This window comes from Polypterus senegalus, chromosome 4, assembly GCF_016835505.1.
Source record: "Polypterus senegalus isolate Bchr_013 chromosome 4, ASM1683550v1, whole genome shotgun sequence".
NCBI lineage: Eukaryota > Metazoa > Chordata > Cladistia > Polypteriformes > Polypteridae > Polypterus > Polypterus senegalus.
In genome coordinates, this window is record NC_053157.1 from 73,729,047 (window position 1) to 73,749,033 (window position 19,987).

Here is a 19,987-nt window from a genome sequence, read left to right on the forward strand (position 1 = left end):
AAATGGAAAGTCTTGATTAAGTAATAATGACTGTAATATCTTTCTGAACGTACTTGGTAGAGTAGTGCACACTGATTATACCAGGAGCAAATTGTGCAAAACAAGAGCCAGCTCAAGACAGGACGCCTATCCATTACAGGAAAGGTAATTTGTTCAAAATACATAATCAGGATGTAATAACAGAATAGAGCCTCTGCATGAACTGCATTATGATTATTAAGAATGACTCCACTCTGGATATTCGGAAAGTGGCCACGAATGTGTCAGCAAGGGGCTTGGCTTTGAAACACTGTGGGGTGAAAATTTGGACATGACGCCTTTTCCAGCCAGTGCCCCCATTCAACACACACTGTAGTAATCGATGGGTGTAACATCAGTTCTCATTGGGAAGAAAAACCGTGGAATCATTTCACAGGAGCTGCATTACTAAAAAAAAAAGTAAAAAATAATTGTAGCCAGTCATGCCGTGTATGTCTGTGTTGAAGGAGAGACAGCCCCTCCCCTTTCGTCGCCCCCCACCCCGCCTTGCAACTGTCCCTTTTCACGCGCAGTTCCACAAGGAGGATGCTGTGGAAACGCGATCCTTCGTGAGCGGCGCTCACAGCATCAGCAACAGGAAAGAGCAATGGAGGTGGAGAATCCATCGCGATAAAAGCGCTCAGGGAATCGGCTGCAAGAGCAGCGTAGGCGCTCACATACGAGTTGTTCGCGGCGGAGAAACACAGAAGTGGCGTCGGAGGCGGCTGCGCACGGTAAGATTTAAATCTTCACGTTCGTTCCTCGCGGGGGATGCTCAGGAAATCGCTGACCTTGTGTCGACGCGTCTCCATGGCATGTGTGTGGAGGTATTCAGGATGCTTTTTTTGTTTAGCATTTTCTTTTTCCTCTGTTTTACAACAAAAGCTCTCACGACCCTCGCGGGTAAGAGAGATGCTGCTAGACAACAGCCAATTAGCTTTTCTCAGAGAGGCAGGAGCACTGAGCCATTAACGACCGTGCCCCCTCCGGTGATTAATTGCGCCTCGATAGACAATTTCAGATTTTTTAAATTTGCGTTTCCTTTTATTACCAGCAAGTCGCCTTTTTGCGAATCTTTCATCTGATGCCATGATGGTGGCATAGTATTACCAAAACAGTAAAAGGAAAAGACACAAAAGAGTCGGTTATTTCATTGTGCATTTTGTGGTGTTCGCTATAATAAAAAGTCCCGAGGCAAGAAAGAAAGAAATTAAGAAAGAAAGAATGAAAGAAAGTCAGTGGTGAATGGAGGTGGGATATTGCGCTACTTACTCCAGCAGTGCATTTTTTCGTTTCTTTCTTGCACTTCTCACCCAATGTGCTGACGCGCTTATCTTTTAACATTTTTTTTCGTGCGAATCAGTGACATCTTTTAATAATGTACAGTGTGCGCGTGCGCGAGTGAGTGCCGCTGTGTTCTTTTCTAGACAGGTAAGCAAACCATGGTGAGGACAAATTTATTCTTTCTTAGGATCATATTGGGTGAGTGTTGTTTAAAATCCATTTTATGCCAATGTATGTCCTAATGTACGTTCCTGAAATGCCGTGCAGAAGTGAAGGACCGGAATTGCGCAAAAGTGAAAAGTATTGTGTGTCATAGAAAATGCAGACTTTACAATAATCATTTGGGGCAGTAGTCCATTATATGCATTCCAGATCGATTCTGGACCTGGGATGCATTTTCAATGGAGTTGGTATGTTCTCTAGGTCCAGGTTTACTCTGGACATTCCAGTTTCCTTACATGTTTTGAAGGTATACTGTTTAGCAGATCTAAATCTGAGCTTTTGGGAGTGTGTGGAGCAATGAGTAGAGTGTCCTTCAGGGCAGTTCTTTACTTTTGCCTACTGTTGCTGCTATGGCTCTGGAAAAAGTGGTTTAAAATGGATAGATGGATGAGTTTCAGACTTAAATTTCAAGTCATTATGTCATGTAACTTTGTAGTTAGTGAAATAGTATGGAGTGTCCAATGGGTTATAGTTTTAGATTTTTTTTCTTAACAAGGCCAGTGATGTCGAAGGTTGTGAACCACTAATGGGAAGGATACCAGCCCATTGAACACTTTGTCACACACATCCCGAGATAATATGTATACAGCATGAGGCATCTCAAATCAGATTTTTTTGTGTTGTCATGTAAACACTGTATTCAGTAGTTGCAAAAATCCCTTTGCAGACAGTTTTTCTGTTATTTTTTCACTGCTAACTTTATCATTACTACATGGATGCTACAGAAGGAAACATTTAGAAATTCTTATTTTTTATACAATAAAACATAAATGTTTCTCCATCTATTTAGTATATATCACTTTTGGAAGCAGTCACTGTAACAGTACTTCCTATAAACAGTATGCACACATACACAGTGGCTTCTTTTGCATAAACTGCTTTTAGGACAGTTACGGATCCTGCACTGGTTAAGTTGTTTGAGAAAAGATTTGAATGAATGGAATTATTATTCCTTCTTTTATTTTATAATTATTCTATATCCATGAAATATGCATCTTTTCTTTAGCAATATAATACATATCAAAGCCAACATTTTTGATTAATGTCTTTCTTGTATATCTCGAGAGAGTCCAGGCAATTGTGGACAAAAGGTGGAAACATACCATGAACACAATGTTAAACTATTGCAGAGCACAGACATGTAAAAGTTGCATTTGTTGTGGACAGTTTAAAGTCACCAGTTTATCTAGCTGCATGTCTTTTAACTGTATAAGAAGCCTACAAGACATGAAGATTCTACGCATCACAGCTGGGAATTAGCCTGGAATTAAAACCTTGTGATGAGGCAACAGTACTACTTGCCATTTAAATTTTGTAGTCCACTTATTTTTTCATGGTTGAAAATAAAGAAGAAACAGACCCTATATGAATAACCATATACTGTAGCAGAAATTCAATGTTAATACAACAGTAGTGTCTTTATTGTTAAAATATCTTAAGACTAGTTACTTTATCATTAATATTTTAAAAGGGCCACACATTTTTAATGCTTTGACCATGTTACATCTTATCTAAGACACTATGCTCCATTACACTCCCACGTAGAGTCCTATTGCATAGTGTAGAGACGTTAGAAATAATGCAAATTGGAACTTGTTGTTGTTGAAATACCTATTTTCTAGGATGAGCATAAATATAATCATACATTTTCTAATAGCATTTTATCCATCTAATTGTGTGCCTTTGGGACTATGGTAGGACAAAAACAAAAAAGTGAAGAAAAAGTCCACGTTAACACAGGGAAAATGGGCAAAGCAGTCCAGCTTGGAACTGAATCAGGGACACTAAGACAGTAATGCTGCAACTCTACCTTATGCACTACTATGTTGCTCTAATATTATTATTATTATTATTATTATTATTATAACCATTAGTTCCGTAAGTCACTCGTTCAGTTTAGTGTGTGAGGGAGGTAAAAACTATCCTAGAAGTAACAGGGACAAGGCAAGCACTGGATTGGAATTGCAGTTTCATGACAATGTGTTTTAAGGCACTGTCCACCAAAGCTGCTTGCATATACACTGAGGAAATTTTTCTTGGCTCAACGACTCGACTATATAATTGGAAGGAATTTTTTTATTCTACACTAAGAAGTCACAAGGAATGTCATGCAGGCAGCATACAGAACCCATGATAGCCTTAAAGAAAGATGTGACCCAGATTTTGTTTGCTGGCAATGTTGAAAAAAATTATCAAAATAATAATGATAATAATAATAATGGTGGACCATTAATGCATTTAAATAAAGATAAGACAAAATTAAACATTGAAAGGAACATCATGGTGTTTAATTTCTGTGTTTTGAGCATGCTAAGATGAATATAAACATTATTCTTGATTCCATTACAGCTCCACAGAGCCACAGTTCTGTTTTCCGCATTTGTGATTACATTCCATTTTATGGCTGATACGTAATGCCATTTTAAGATTCTGCAGCTCAATTCCTTTATACACCTAGAAGCCATAAAGAGAAAAAATACTACAACAGATTTGCCTAGCTCAGACCAAAGGGTTAAGAGAAACTGAAGACGATGCTGGGGCAGCAGCAGCAGTAGCCATGTCTTTTGAAAGTTTAATATGCAAGACAATAGGAGAGTTGAAAACTGATCATCCCAGGGTTGTAGGGAAGGAAGGGGGTTGGGTAACAAGCAAAAAACAAACGTATCAGCAGTTTGTTTGTTGAATAACTGCCCTGCTTTAAAAATGATGACATTTATTAGCATTTATGCTTCTTATAGGTAAAATTGCCTTTACTGTACAGTTAGGTGCCACGCCTGCATAAAGATCAATCCACAGTCTTTACAGCTGATAGTCAAGTGTGTATCTTCACTGTTTTGTTGCTTTATGTCTGTCCGTTAAGCAGCGTGTAGTTGTGAGACTCTTTAACAGGAGATTATCAACTACGAGGCCCAACCAAGGGACTGTTAGCAAGTTAGCTATGTTGTATTAAATGCAATTGCATGAAAATTTGATAGGAAGTTGTACAATTTAAGATTTCACAACACATTAATCACTCTGTGTTAAAAAATGTTAAAATGTATTCTGTTAAGTAATGTGTATACCAAATCTGTAAACATATTACTGTAGATAAATTAAACATGTATTCATTAATTTCCTAACCATACGTTTTCTAGTACATAATACTCACTGTTTCTCAGAGTTAAACATTCTAATTTGGCCTATAAGCAGGTGTAAAAGCGTGACCTTTGCTAACAAAGTTCAGTATACAATGGTAGTCAAAGTAGTATGTTGTACACAGTTTGGATATAAAAGCTGCTAAATCATTTACAACTCAAATTTTCATACCTCTCTTGAATGATACCTTTGTTCAAGTTTGGATCCTGCCTTGTGTCATATGCTACCTGGATGAATTCTAGCTCACTGCAACCCAGGAATTGAATTAAGTGGGTACAATGAATGGATGGATGGAAGAAATATTTAGGTCTTACTGTATAAAAAATAAATAAGTAAATAAGAATTTCTAAATGTTTCCTTCTGAGGCATCCATGTACCATTGATAAAGTTAGCAGTGAAAAATAATAGAAACACAGTCTACAAAGGATTTTTGCAACTGGTGCATTTTTATGTTTACATGATGTGGTAGATAGGGGGCACTCTCGCTCCCTTGAACCCCTGTCCACGACTCCAAACACCAGGTAAAAGTCCTCAAATCGACTTTATTCAAATGCCACAGTGTACAAAGCACACTCTCTTCCACAATACTCATATAATAACATATACTACAATAATAAACCAATCCTCCAGCTCCCAGACGCGTTGCCACCCTTCCACTGTCTGGGAGCTCTCACAGTCCTTTTATATTCCCTGACCCGGAAGTGTTCTCAATCCCCAGTCCATGTGATCCTCAATCACTTCCGGGTCAGGTAAAAGTTGTTTTCTTCACCCCGGAAGCCCGTCGCTCTTCCTATGATGAGCTTCCGGGTCATAGGGCACAAATGAGTCCTTGGTCCTCCCTGCAGCACCTTCTTGCGGCCCCCGAGGTATCCAGCAAGGCTGAGGATAAAAACTACATTGTCCATGATTCCCTGCTGGTCTTCGGGGCACCTCCATACTGCAGGGAGGGCTCCATCTGGCAGCCTTGGGGTATTGGCTGGGATGATAAGCCGGCCAAATATCACAATGATAACACCAAAATGCTGATTCGAGGTGCCTCATGCTGTATGCATATCATTTCAGAAACTATATTCGCTCTTTTCTTTAACAAGGAAATCAACCCTTCATTCAAAAATAAGTTATTTGTCATTGAAGGATAAGTTTGGTATTTTTTAAGTGAAGTTATTTATTCACAAATATACAGTAGTATATATGCTTTTGCAACATGAAATTGTATACTAAAGTTAAATGTTTTCTATAAATTAAAAAAAAAATACATAGCCTGTCCTTGTATTTTATAGTGGAAGCCATATGGCATGGGGACTGATTGGAAAACAAAAATGCAAACACTTACCAAATATGCCCTCTTTGATGCGGCAAAAGTTTCAATGTAACTTTAACTTGAAAAATAACAAATATATGCCTTAAGAAGAATAAAATTTACAAAAGCATACACCACATTAGAGGCTGGATGAAAGTATGTTTATAGTTAAGTTTAGGGACAGAGAATAATAAAGTTTATTGCTGTAGTCCCATCTATGTTTCAGTAATGTCAGAATGTCAGAAACTTAACTTTTTTCTGCTTAAAGCCTTGTATGATTGATTCTATGTTAATTTTAGACACTGACCTTTGTGTGGACAAACAGATAATGATATTATATTGTTCCAAGCTTAATTTCTGTATATTTGTTTTTTTTAACTCCAGTTAAGACTCAGCTCAATAGATGTCAGTCCACTTATACATGTCCCATTTTAATTTTAAAAGTATGTGAGTAGGCTTCCTGATGATAAGTATGACTTAAAGTTGCACATCTAAGTTACTGAAACTTAGAATCGCTTAACAAGTTGTGATCACAACATTTTGAGTTCCAGTCTAGATTTATAATTTAGTGCCTTTATTTCAGGATGTTCAGTGCCTACTAAATCACAGATTACCTGTTCACCTGCTGTTGGTTTGAATTAGCATCATATTAGCTTACTTTGGTCCTTATGTTCTAAAAAGAGCTTTTTCACTGAACTACTTTTGATGTACAGCACCATGTCATTGACATAACTCTTATACTGAATGTAATTTACAAACTGGTCTTTTCATGTGTTTAGTGAATATATGCAGGTAGTCTAGGAAACTGATTAATGGAAGCCAGCAGCTACTTGATTTTGCATGATAAAAGCTGCAGTGTATTTCATTGACGTAAAATGTACGCCAGCGTTGTAAGCTCTCAGAAAAAGCATAAAGACATTTTTGAAAATTTTTATTTCAGACAATAATCACTTTCCAAGTGAAGAACAAAGCATACTTTGACTTTTATAAAGCATTGATACAAGTGTCATCACTTGCCAGGACACAATCTTTCCAAATTTATATGTAACTGTAATTTTTTTTATTATACCATTTCTCTCTTTATTTCTCTCTCTCTCTGTCTGTCTCCCTCTCTCTCTTTGTTTCTGTATATATATATTGGGAACCCCTCTCAGTCTGCATAATAATTTACTTTACTTTCAACAAAAAAGATAACAGTGGTATGTGTTTCATTTCCTAGGAACATCTGAGTACTGGGGTGTTTTAGTTGTATGAAATTAAATCAAATGTGAAAAACTGGTTTTGCAAAAACTTGGGTACCCTTGTAATTCTGCTGATTTGAATGCATGTAACTGCTCAATACTGATTACTTGCAACACCAAATTGGTTGGATTAGCTCGTTAAGCCTTGAACGTCATAGACAGGTGTGTCCAATCATGACAAAAGGTATTTAAGGTGGTCAATTGCAAGTTGTGCTTCCCTTTGACTCTCTTCTGAAGAGTGACAGCATGGGATCCTCAAAGCAACACTCAAAAGATATGAAAACAAAGATTGTTCAGTATCATGGTTTAGAGGGAATGTTATAAAAAGCTATCTCAGAGGTTTAAACTGTCAGTTTCCACTGTATGGAATGCAGTCAGGAAATGGAAGGCCACAGGCACAGTTGCTGTAAAACCCAGGTCTGGCAGGCCAAGAAAAATACAGGAGCGGCATATGCGCAGAATTGTGAGAATAGTTACAGACAACCCACTGATCACCGCCAAAGACCTGCAAGAACATCTTGCTGCAGATGGTGTATCTGTACATCATTCTACAATTCAGCGCAATTTGCACAAAGAACATCTGTATGGCAGGGTGATGAGAAAGGAGCCCTTTCTGCACTCACGCCACAAAAAGAGTCACTTGTTGTATGCAAATGCTCATTTACATAAGCCAGATTCATTTTGGAACAAAGTGGTTTGGACTGATGAGAAACATTGAGTTATTTGGTCAGAACAAAAAGCGCTTTGCATGGTGGAAAAAGAACACCACATTCCAAGAAAAATACCTTCTACCTACTGTCAAATTTGGTGGAGGTTCCATCATGCTGTGGGGCTGTGGGGCTAGTTCAGGGACTGGGACTCTTGTCGATTAGATGAATTCAACCCAATATCAACAAATTCTTTAGGATAATGTTCAAGCATCAGTCACAAAGTTAAAGTTACACAGGGGTTGGATATTTCAACAAGACAATGACCCAAAACACAGTTCGAAATCTACAAAGGCATTCAGGCAGAGGGAGAAGTACAATGTTCTGGAATGGCCGTCACAGTCCCCTGACTTGAATATCATTGAAAATCTATGGGATGATTTGAAGCAGTCTTTCCATGCTCGACAGCCATCAAATTTAACTGAACTGGAGAGATTTTGTATGGAAGAATGGTAAAAAAATACTTCCATCCAGAATCCAGACACTCATCAAAGGCTATAGGAGGCATCTAGAGGGTGTTATATTTGCAAAAGGAGGCTTGTAGCTTGTAAGAAGGCTTTTTCATTGCCACAGCCAGATCCCACACTATCTTTCCAGGTTCACACTGACACGAGAGACCTTGGGCTCGTCGTCATCCTCTCCCAAATGACTCAGAGGGAGGAAAGATTTGTGGCTTATGCCACCATCGAGAAGGAGTGTTTTGCTGTCATGTGAGCCATGGAGAAGTGTTGTCACTACTTGGAGGGGATATCATTTGAACTCTAAACTAACCATTGGGATCTGACCTGGGCATTCAATTGCCCAAAGACCACGTCTAAGTTAAGTCTAAGGGTATTGTCCTCCAACAGTTTATGTTCAAGCTGTGCTATCGAAAGGGCTGTGTTAATGTTGTGCCTGATGCTCTGTCATGGGTGCATGAGCCCGCACCTATGGTATGTGTGGTTTCGTTCTCTAACCCTTGGCCTGATCTTCCCCTGAACATGCAGGACATTGTTCGATCAGAAGCTGCTAGTCCTGTATGTCAGAGATTGAGAGAGGACACAGGAGGGAGGCCTAACTGCATACATTATAGGGAATTTCAAGGGACACTCTATTGCTGTGTATCAACAAAATATTGGGGTTGCCACTATCCGTTGGTAGTGCCCGAGACATACTGTATGTGCCACTGTTCTTACAATATTACCAGTGAAAACTTCAACTCCCATCAGTCCCTGCAATGGTTATAATTGGTTATATGCTGAGGGTACAGGGGCTGATGGGGACAAGGAGACGGGTGGAAGATTTAAAAGTTTCGTGTCTTGAGTTACCTGTCTTTTTGCCTTACCATTTATTACCTTTGGATTCTTGTTTTGTCCTGGATTGTCACCTGTTTCATTGTATGGACTGTCTGTTGTCTGCTCCTGATCCCATCACTCTGCATCTACAGGAAATAGTGGTGGGACTGTCTTTAAATTCACATAAAGTGAGCTGGTCTCTGTACTATCTATCTCCATCATTTCATACATCAATTGTTGTTTTTTATGGACTTCATCTTGTGTTTTTATTAGTTGTTTGTTATTGTTAAATGTGTGTTTATTGTATATGGTCATAAGGGGAACTGGAGTGAGATTGTTGTAGTTTGTGTACAATAATTAGATTTAATTTATTTATTGTTTAATGCAGTCTGCAATTTCTGTTTTATTAACTGGTTGATTTTTTGTCTCTGTGAGGGAGTGTGTGTGAGTTGGGCCAAGGCTGGATGCATTCCTGGGATTCCCACTGAAAAAAATAAATAAAGCACTGTTAAAGACGGTGTGAATCTTAGCTGGGTTTTAGATTGGTACAGGGTAAGTGCTGCAGCTGACATAGTCACCTCTGGAAAGACAGTTAAATCCTCCAGAACTGTTCTACTCTGGAAAACCCAAAGAATGTCTGATTTAAAGAGAACATGTCAGAGAGCTGAATGTAAATGGAGAAAAAATCAAATTTATTGTTCATAATATAATATAATATAATATAACAATGTAGTCTGCCTTGAGAGGTAGTCCTATCTGTCTATTATATAAAAATATCCTGTGACAAGACTTTTTTTCAAGAGTTTTTTTAAGTCCCGCGAGACAAGACTTTTGCCATGAGATTTTTTCAGGTCACGTCCTCCACTCAACCGTATTCAAACATACCTACGGTCCAGTCAACTCTCATTCGTTTGAATGCTTTTGTTAGACACAGTTTCTGCGCTCTCAGCTCTTATAAATTTTACGTTTTCCTCATTTAAAGTCGTTTAGGAAAAATCCTCAGTTTCATCCTTTAAAGTCGATTTTCTGGACAGTATTTTTAGACATACAATCTATTCGTTTCCTTCGATGTAGTCCTTTTCTGAAGAATCTGAACAATAATTGTATACGTTCTAGATGACACAACAATGACTAAGTGCAGAAAAAAGGCCCAAAAGCGTTGGAGAGAAAAGAATTCAAAAAAGAACAATAATAATATTTAAGTGAAAATTCGGAAAATAAGGAAAGTAATAATCAGCCTGGACCAAGTGGAATTGAAAACCTAGCAGGTCCAAGTGGGGTCGCAAACAAAAGACAAAGAGTAGAAGACAAAGTAGAAAGTCGTAAAGAGGTTCAAAAACGTTGGTGTGATACACATGCAGAGCAGGTTACAGATTATGCAAGTACTAAAATTCAAAAGTCTCAAAAAACTGAAAGTAAAGATCGCATTAGTGCTAACAAATGGAAATGAATACTCGGTGAAATAATGGAACAGCAAAAAGAGATTGAATATATGGACATAGGAGGCTTTAAAGTTTAAGTCAGAGACTTGTAGATCGTCTTATTTGTGTTGCCATCAGGGAAAAGTAGTGTTTCTTCCCAATGAAGAGGCGTATCTGCAAGAATTAAAAGATTTGTTGTTTGGTGAAAGTGAAATCCACAAACACTACAGGTTAAATATCCGAATCTACAATATTATGTTTCCGTTCACAACATTCAGTGCTCAAAACTTAGATTTACACAATTCAGGACCATATACTATGAGAATCTATGGTCCCGCAACAATTAAAGCTACTACAAGTTTAATTTTGAAGAAATCAGAATTCGGTCAGGTTTATATTTATGATCACGAAGTTGTGATGCAACATAGAATGGAAAGAGTTAAATGACCGGACGTATTAGAAATTCTACAGCCAATAATGGATACAAATCCATGCGTCCAAAAGTATCACACTTTATACAAAATTTATCTGCATAATATGGACAAAGAAGTTTTCCTGGATTTCTATATGAATCTGAAAAATCACGGTCGCATTTATAATAAAGCAACATGTGACGAATTGTCAGCGATAATAGTTTTGAAAGACAGAGATAACAAAAGACACAAGTATTTGCGTGTTAATTTCAAAGCCAAACAGAATGAAAAAGTATAACTCAACGAATACCTCTAATGCAACATGAAACATAATTTTGTAACGGCCGACCCCTTACCCAGCCGGCAGCTACACCTCCAAGAAATGTGGCCTGGATAAATTACTGAGGCAAATCTTATAAAATCAAGCCGTACCTCTTACAAATGAAATTTTCCCCTCAATTGATGGTTTAGACAAGCATGCAAAAACAGATATGCAAAAATAGGTGGTTAATTATATTAAATGGCCAACAAAACACTACTGCACATTTCACACATCAGAAAAAAAAAAAATATATATATATATATATATAACCCTCCACCAAAGCAACAACGTGACACCACCATATGTATACACAATAAAACCCTGCCTTGCCCCTGTAACATATAACAAACAACAATGAATAATAACAGTGAATGAAATACGGAATGAATGATCGTGAACTTTAATCTGAGTATATTACTGTCCTGAATGCGGATGACTGGTCAACAGATATGTGATGCGTTTGTATTTCCCGGAACAAATGGAACAACCTCACCGTGAATCCTCGGCTTGTGGTGGATGATGAAGTCTGACCCCGGGGTCTCTAGCGATGAGGGAATTATAGCAAGTTTGACGGAGTGAAATACAAACTGGTTACCAAAAGCGCGATGTGAAAAAAAGCAGGTGAAGATGGTTCATGGTCGTGAAAATGAAAATCTCCGTCTTTCTCCTCTCCCCTCTCTCCTTCTTTGTTCCCTCCTGATTTTTTAAATAGTTAAGATCCGGGTGTAACTGATTGTGATTGAAAACAGGTGCTTTCCATCTTGGGGTTGTGGTCTCTTTCCATCATTTGTCCCCCCTGTATTTAAGGGAATAACATTCACTGACACACACATAAACAGCAAACGGTACGATGAAAACAAAATGCAATTAGTACTAACATTGACCACACTATTACTATGTAGCCCCGCTACAATTTTATTTCAATTAATTATGTTTTACTATTCTGAACAATGGTTAATTACTTGCTATAATGTAAAAGAGTTAGTTCTATTATGCATATGTAACAGTTCCTATGAAAATAACAATCTGTTTAAATTGTACATCCACTTGCACATACGCGCGCGGCAGAGACGCAAAGTGGCTGGTGCATAGCACTCACCCAGAGGTTGCCGAGTGAAAAGAGCTGTGGGCATAGCCCCTTAGTTTCTCTAAAATTGTAAACTAGAATGCTAGCAATCCAAGTTTTTTATTATCACCATTTATCGTTTTCCCAACCCAGCTCACTCAATGGATTGTCTCCTGAAAACTAATAGTGAAATGTGTGAGGCTTTTGCTATATTTTTCAAACACAAAATTAATGACATTAGAAATAATATAGTACATCCCCTGAAAGTTAATCTAACTAAATCTCGGTATTCCATTTTAAGTGAGTTAAATTGTTTCACCAGAATAGATCTACCCGAACTATGTGGAATAGTTTTTCAACTGAAACACTCCGCCCGTGTCCTTGACCCAGTTTCAACAGGCTTTTTCAAAGAAGTCTCTGTTGTGCTAATTGATAGTATACTTGTCATAGTGAACTCATCATTAGATACGGGGGTCTTCCTTGATTGCCTTAAGGCTGCAATTGTAAAACTCCTACTCAAGAAAATTAATCTTGGCTCCTCTGTTTGACAATTTTAGACCAATATCTAACGTGTCTTTTTTACGAAAAATTCTAGAAAAGACAGTCATTGCGCAGCTAAATGATTACTTGAATAAACATTCTATTATCAACAAGTTTCAGTCAGGTTTTAGAACAAACCCCAGTACAGAAACTGAACTGGTTAAAGTAGTAAATAACTTGTGCGTTAATATGGACAGAGGCCGTATATCTGTTCATGTTCTCTTAGACTTGAGTGCAGCGTTTGACACCACTGATCACAGTATTCTTACAAGTCACCATAGTAAGTGTCACCATGGCAGTGTCTTAGATTGGTTTAAGTCTTGCTTAACAGGTAGAAAATTCTTTTCTAGTTGTGGTGATTATACTTAAGAGACCCATTATATTTTATATGGTGTACCACAAGGATGTATTCTTGGTCTTGAAGTGACGTCTTCAGCGGCGCCGGAACCTTGCAGGATTTCCCAGGAAAGGTCTGTAGGGAAGTGAGAAAGACAGTCAACGCACTCCGCCGCCCCCTGGTCGGATGTTTTATTACAATTACTCGAGCCTTTTAGCTGCCTCCTACTCGCATGTGTGTGACAAAGTCCCCCCCTCAGCCCAGACCCATCGGGTCGGGTGTCCTGCACCGAGAGGTCGTGGGCACGAGAGAGAGCATCAGCGTTGGCATGGAGAGAACCCTTACGATGTATAAGCAAAAACTTGTAAGGTTGAAGGTCAAGAAACCACCTAGTGACCCGTGGATTCGACTCCTTATGAAGGGCCATCCACTGTAAAGGAGCATGATCTGTCACTAGAGTGAACTCCCGGCCCAATAGATAGTACCTCAACTGCGTAATCGCCCATTTGATCGCAAGGGCTTACCTTTCCACCGCTGCATACCTGTTCTCTCGATCCAGCAGTTTCCGGCTCAGGTACATGATGGGGTGTTCAACACCATCAACGCTTTGGCTCAGCATGGCACCTAGGCCTGTGTCCGAAGCGTCTGTCTGGAGAGAAGAATTAGGAGCTTTTAATGTTGGTGCTGACGTAAGAGCCTGTTTCAAGTCACTAAATGCAGTGTCCATACCACATGATTAGGAGCCCTCTTCTTTGTAAGATCAGTCAAGGGCGCCGCTCTCTCTGAAAACCGAGGTACAAACCGGCGGTAGTACCCGGCCAACCCGAGAAAGGCTTGGACTTGCCTCTTGGTTCGTGGACGGGACCATTTAACAATGGCATCTATTTTAGAACACTGTGGTTTCACAGTACCTCGACCCACCAGGTAGTCCAAATATTTAGCTTCTTTCAATCCAAAGAAACATTTCTTGGAATTAATACGAAGCCCGGCTTCTCCTAGTGTCCAATACGCAGTGACCTGCTGTACGTGTTCCTTCCATGTGCTGGAATAGATGACGACGTCATCCAGATAGGCAGCACTATATGCATTATGGGGTTGGAGCACTTTGTCCATCAGATGCTGGAAAGTCGCAGGAGCCCCGTGTAACCTGAATGGAAGAACACAATACTGCCAGTGTCTTCTGCTAGGAGTGCTGAACGCGATCTTGACCTTCGCGGAGTATGTTAAAGGAATCTGCCAGTACCCTTTTGTCATGTCAAGCGTGGTCAAATATTCAGCTTGTCCAAGTCTCTCGAGGAGGTCATCCACGCTAGGCATGGGATAAGCATCAAAAAGGGAGACCTGGTTAAGTCGACGGAAGTCATTGCAAAACCTCCAACTGCCATCAGGCTTACTAACCAAGACAGTTGGGCTGGACCAGGGACTATAACTTTCCTCAATCACTCCTAGTTCCAGCATCCGCTTAATTTCCAGCTCCAGTTCAGCTTTCTTTACCTCAGGAAGTCTATAGGGACGCTCTCGGACTATAACCCCTGGTTCAGTCACTGTATCATGCGCAATCAGAGAGGTCCTTCCGGGTTTTTCACTCATCACCTCTGAGAAGGACAGGATAGCTGATTCTAGCTCCCGTCTTTGTCTATAAGTTAATTCCTCGCCGAAATTAAGGGTGTCTATGTGAGCAAAGAATGAGGAGGGCTGAGCGGAGGAGGGATTTGGTTCTCTCTCCTTCCACGGCTTCAGCAAGTTCACATGATAAACCTGCTCAGTTGGTCTACGATTGGGTTGTTTCACCAAATAGTTGACCAATCCTTTTCTCTCCTTAATTTCATAAGGGCTTTGCCAATGGCCGAGTAATTTAGAGGTGGGAATTAATACCATGACACGATCCCCCGGCTGGAATTCTCGGAGGATCGTGCCACGATCGTAATAACGAGCCTGTGATGCTTGTGCCTCTTTCATATGACTTTTTAAAATAGGTCGAATTTTCTCAAATCTATCGTGTAACTGTGCGATATGTTCCAAAATATTTGTAGAGGGAAGAGCCCCTTCTTTCCAACCTTTTTTCAAAATATCCAATATACCTCAGGGTTGTCATCCGTATAACAATTCAAAAGGAGAGAACCCCGTAGAGGCTTGTGGGACTTCCCGATAGGCAAAGAGAACGAGGGGGAGGAGTTGATCCCAATTCCTCCCATCCCCGCTGACCACCTTGCAAAGCATCTGCTTGAGAGTCTGATTAAACCTCTCCACTAAATCGTCGGTTTGAGGATGATACACCACGGTCTTTAAGTGCTTTATTTTCAGTAACTTGGCCATTTCCCTGAACATCTCCGAGGTAAAAGGTGTTCCTTGGTCCGTTAGGACTTCTTTAGGAATACCAACACGCGCAAATACTCCTACTAGTTCCCGTGTGATTGCTTTAGATGTAGCTGAGTGCAAGGGAACAGCTTCCGGATATCAGGTTGCATAATCCACGAGGACTAATATATATTTATGTCCTCGGGCTGAGGGCTCCAAGGGTCCTACAATATCGACCCCGATTCATTCAAAGGGGACGTCAATTAAGGGAAGGGGAACAAGAGGAGCACGGTCCTTTCTAGGAATTTGCCGCAATTGACATTCTGGGCAAGAAATACAAAAATGGTGAACCTCCTCGTTAATTCCCGGCCAATAAAATCTGAGCTTAATCCGCTCTAAAGTTTTTTTAGAGCCTAAATGGCCTCCAAGGAGGTGGGCATGAGCTAATTCACAAACATGCCGCCGCTGAGTACGTGGAATTAACAACAGTTTCTGAAGCTCTGCCCCATGTTCCACGACCCGATTAATAGATCATTTTCTATTACAAAGTGAGGTCCTTGTGGCATGGGCTGGTGTGTGCGTTGGCCGTTGACAAGGACTACTCCATTTTTTGCAAATTTTAGGGAGTCATCATTCCACTACTCCCTTTTAAAAGAAGCCGGTGTTTGTTTGAAGTGAAAGTAAATGTCGGAGAGAGGGTCCGGTCTGACCTCAAGGGGAGGGGATTCCCCCCAGATCGTCGAGGCGCGGGTGGATGATGTATTCGCCTGCGACGTACCAGGAATCTCCCCGTCCTCCTCGTGGGTTTCTGTATCTCTCTCTGCTGGCTGTGTACACGGCGTGGAGACAGCTTGAGACGAGTTATCCCCATCTATAACGAGGCCTAAGTTTTTGTCAGGAGTAGTCAATAGGTTACCGCATTTACTTTCTGACCAGTCCCGCCCTAGAATCGCTGAGAAGGAAGGATTAGGATGGATCGCCATGGGCAACTTTTTTAGCGATCCTCCCTGACTCACGAAACACAGGGCGGTGTTGTACATCCAGATGTCTCCTTGAATACATTTAATACTGGTCTTTTTTTTAATTCTCTGTCGCGGTAAAACATATCGGCAATCAACAATGGAAACGTTGCTGCCGGAATCAAACAGGGCAAGGAGTTTATAACCATTAATGACTACAGATCCTGTATTTGACCACATCAGGGGGTTGGCAAGAGCACACAAACCATCTCCCCCCTTCCACCTACATCCCGCCTCGCTCCCGGGTAGGTCGCACGCCCGGTAGCCCGTGAACTCAGAAACAGGCTCCAATGTATGTGTAAGAGATTTATTCAGTAGGACATGATCTCTAGGAAATCCTCTAGAGGGCTGTTCTGCTCTCCCAGATTTTGAGACTGTCTCGGGTGTTTTCAAGTGCTTTATAAGCTCTTCCATAGAATGGAATTCACCCCAGTCCGGCTGGGCAAAGTTTTTAGGGAGGCCTTTTAAAAGGAGGAGACAGGCTACCTTTTGAACTATCTGGCAGGTGGTTAATTCAAATGGCCTTAGCCACACAGCCACCTGCTCCCAGAGGGCCATAGCCTGTTTCTGGACTGGTCTCTCTGGATCAAGTATCCAGTTTGTTTATTATTTTTACCTGCTGGACTGGGGATAGCCCATATTTATCTGGGACCTCAGTCCCAATGGGCGGCTCAGCTCTCTCCTCCGATAGAACATAATAAGCCCATTTTGCTTCATCCCCAGAAACCAGCCTACGCCTGTATGTCACCTTCACATTCTCCATTTGGTAAGTGATAAGCCCGGGGTTGTATTTGAGGAGCGGAGCCAGTGCTGAGTCCTTTCTGACCCCCAAACGCACTTTCCCCTCAGAAACTCGGCCCCGGTACTATCCAGCCTCGTTATTTACATGTCCGAGCTCCGGTTTCTTCTGGAGCTCCATCCTGCCGGCTACGCCACTGTCAAATAAATGAGTCCAAGACATTATAAAGGTTTGGGGCAGCCACCCGTATATTGTTCTTCCTAGCTGCAAAAGGGTTTTCTGAATCACATACATGATGTGCATATCACAGAGTCCACAACAGAACTGGCTATAGTAGCCTAAGATGGAGACTTTAAAGGTCTTGAGAGGAACTGATGTCAAAGGGGCTGGAACCAGAAATGACGTCAAAGGGGCCGGCTTCGGAAGTGACGTCAAAGGGGCCGGCTTCGGAAGTGACGTCTTCAGGGGCGCTGGAACCTTGCAGGATTTCCCGGGAAAGGTCTGTAGGGAACTGAGAAGGACAGTCAGCGCACTCTGCCGCCCCCTGGTCGGGTGTTTTATTACAATTACTCGAGCCCTTTAGCTGCCTCCTCCTCGCACGTGTGTGACAATATACAGTGGTGTGAAAAACTATTTGCCCCCTTCCTGATTTCTTATTCTTTTGCATGTTTGTCACACAAAATGTTTCTGATCATCAAACACATTTAACCATTAGTCAAATATAACACAAGTAAACACAAAATGCAGTTTTTAAATGATGGTTTTTATTATTTAGGGAGAAAAAACATCCAAACCTACATGGCCTTGTGTGAAAAGGTAATTGCCCCCTTGTTAAAAAATAACCTAACTGTGGTGTATCACACCTGAGTTCAATTTCCGTAGCCACCCCCAGGCCTGATTACTGCCACACCTGTTTCAATCAAGAAATCACTTAAATAGGAGCTGCCTGACACAGAGAAGTAGACCAAAAGCACCTCAAAAGCTAGACATCATGCCAAGATCCAAAGAAATTCAGGAACAAATGAGAACAGAAGTAACTGAGATCTATCAGTCTGGTAAAGGTTATAAAGCCATTTCTAAAGCTTTGGGACTCCAGCGAACCACAGTGAGAGCCATTATCCACAAATGGCAAAAACATGGAACAGTGGTGAACCTTCCCAGGAGTGGCCGGCCGACCAAAATTACCCCAAGAGAGCAGAGATGACTCATCCGAGAGGTCACAAAAGACCCCAGGACAACGTCTAAAGAACTGCAGGCCTCACTTGCCTCAGTTAAGGTCAGTGTTCACGACTCCACCATAAGAAAGAGACTGGGCAAAAACGGCCTGCATGGCAGATTTCCAAGACGCAAACCACTGTTAAGCAAAAAGAACATTAGGGCTTGTCTCAATTTTGCTAAGAAACATCTCAATGATTACCAAGACTTTTGGGAAAATACCTTGTGGACTGATGAGACAAAAGTTGAACTTTTTGGAAGGCAAATGTCCCGTTACATCTGGCGTAAAAGGAACACAGCATTGTGATGGTCTGGGGTTGTTTTGCTGCTTAAGGACCTGGAAGGCTTGCTGTGATAGATGGAACCATGAATTCTACTGTCTACCAAAAAATCCTGAAGGAGAATGTCCGGCCATCTGTTCGTCAACTCAAGCTGAAGCGATCTTGGGTGCTGCAACAGGACAACGACCCAAAACACACCAGCAAATCCACCTCTGAATGGCTGAAGAAAAACAAAATGAAGACTTTGGAGTAGCCTAGTCAAAGTCCTGACCTGAATCCAATTGAGATGCTATGGCATGACCTTAAAAAGGCAGTTCATGCTAGAAAACCCTCAAATAAAGCTGAATTACAACAATTCTGTAAAGATGAGTGGGCCAAAATTCCTCCAGAGCGTTGTAAAAGACTCATTGCAAGTTATCACAAACGCTTGATTGCAGTTATTGCTGCTAAGGGTGGCCCAACCAGTTATTAGGTTCAGGGAGCAATTACTTTTTCACACAGGGCCATGTAGGTTTGGATTTTTTTTTTCTCCCTAAATAATAAAAACCATCATTTAAAAACTGCATTTTGTGTTTACTTGTGTTATATTTGACTAATGGTTAAATGTGTTTGATGATCAGAAACATTTTGTGTGAAAAACATGCAAAAGAATAAGAAATCAGGAAGGGGGCAAATAGTTTTTCACACCACTGTATGACAGCAACGCTCATAACAGTGACAAAACAATTACATTGACAATCATGTTATGTTATTTTCAAAATGTTTCCTTTTCTTTTTCATTACTTTAACACACTACTTCTCTGCTGCAAAGCGCGGGTATTTTGCTAGTTAGTCTATATATGGGCATTGAATTATCATTTTCCTCTGGGTTCTGCAATTCCATACTGATCTGTACTTATTCTCTGCTGTATTTTCTGGTTCTTCTGTGGTGGAGATCTGCACCACCACCACCTGATCAAGGTACCATGCCGCCCCCTGCATTTATGGATTGGTTGGCGAGTGTCCCAGATGTCCAAATGTCCATCATCATCTGATTCGTCCATGTGAAAAACTGTAAACCATGAGGACTGATTTAGACCATCAATGTTAGGTGCCCAGTGGGGGCTGGGTGGTCTTTCGGCCTTGGGACCCCTACAGATTTTGTTTCTTTGTCCA

The 19,987-nt window shown here is 40.7% G+C and overlaps 1 protein-coding gene across 1 annotated transcript in view; it reads left to right on the forward strand.

Moving 5' to 3' along the window:
* The first annotated feature begins 539 nt into the window (after positions 1 to 539).
* The window catches only part of cracd (capping protein inhibiting regulator of actin dynamics), a 310,383-nt gene continuing 290,935 nt past the window's right edge, over positions 540 to 19,987 (forward strand). Inside the window, exon 1 of the mRNA XM_039750891.1 lies at positions 540 to 752. The gene's annotated coding sequence lies outside the window, so the exon portion shown is untranslated. The remainder of the gene's footprint in view (positions 753 to 19,987) is intronic.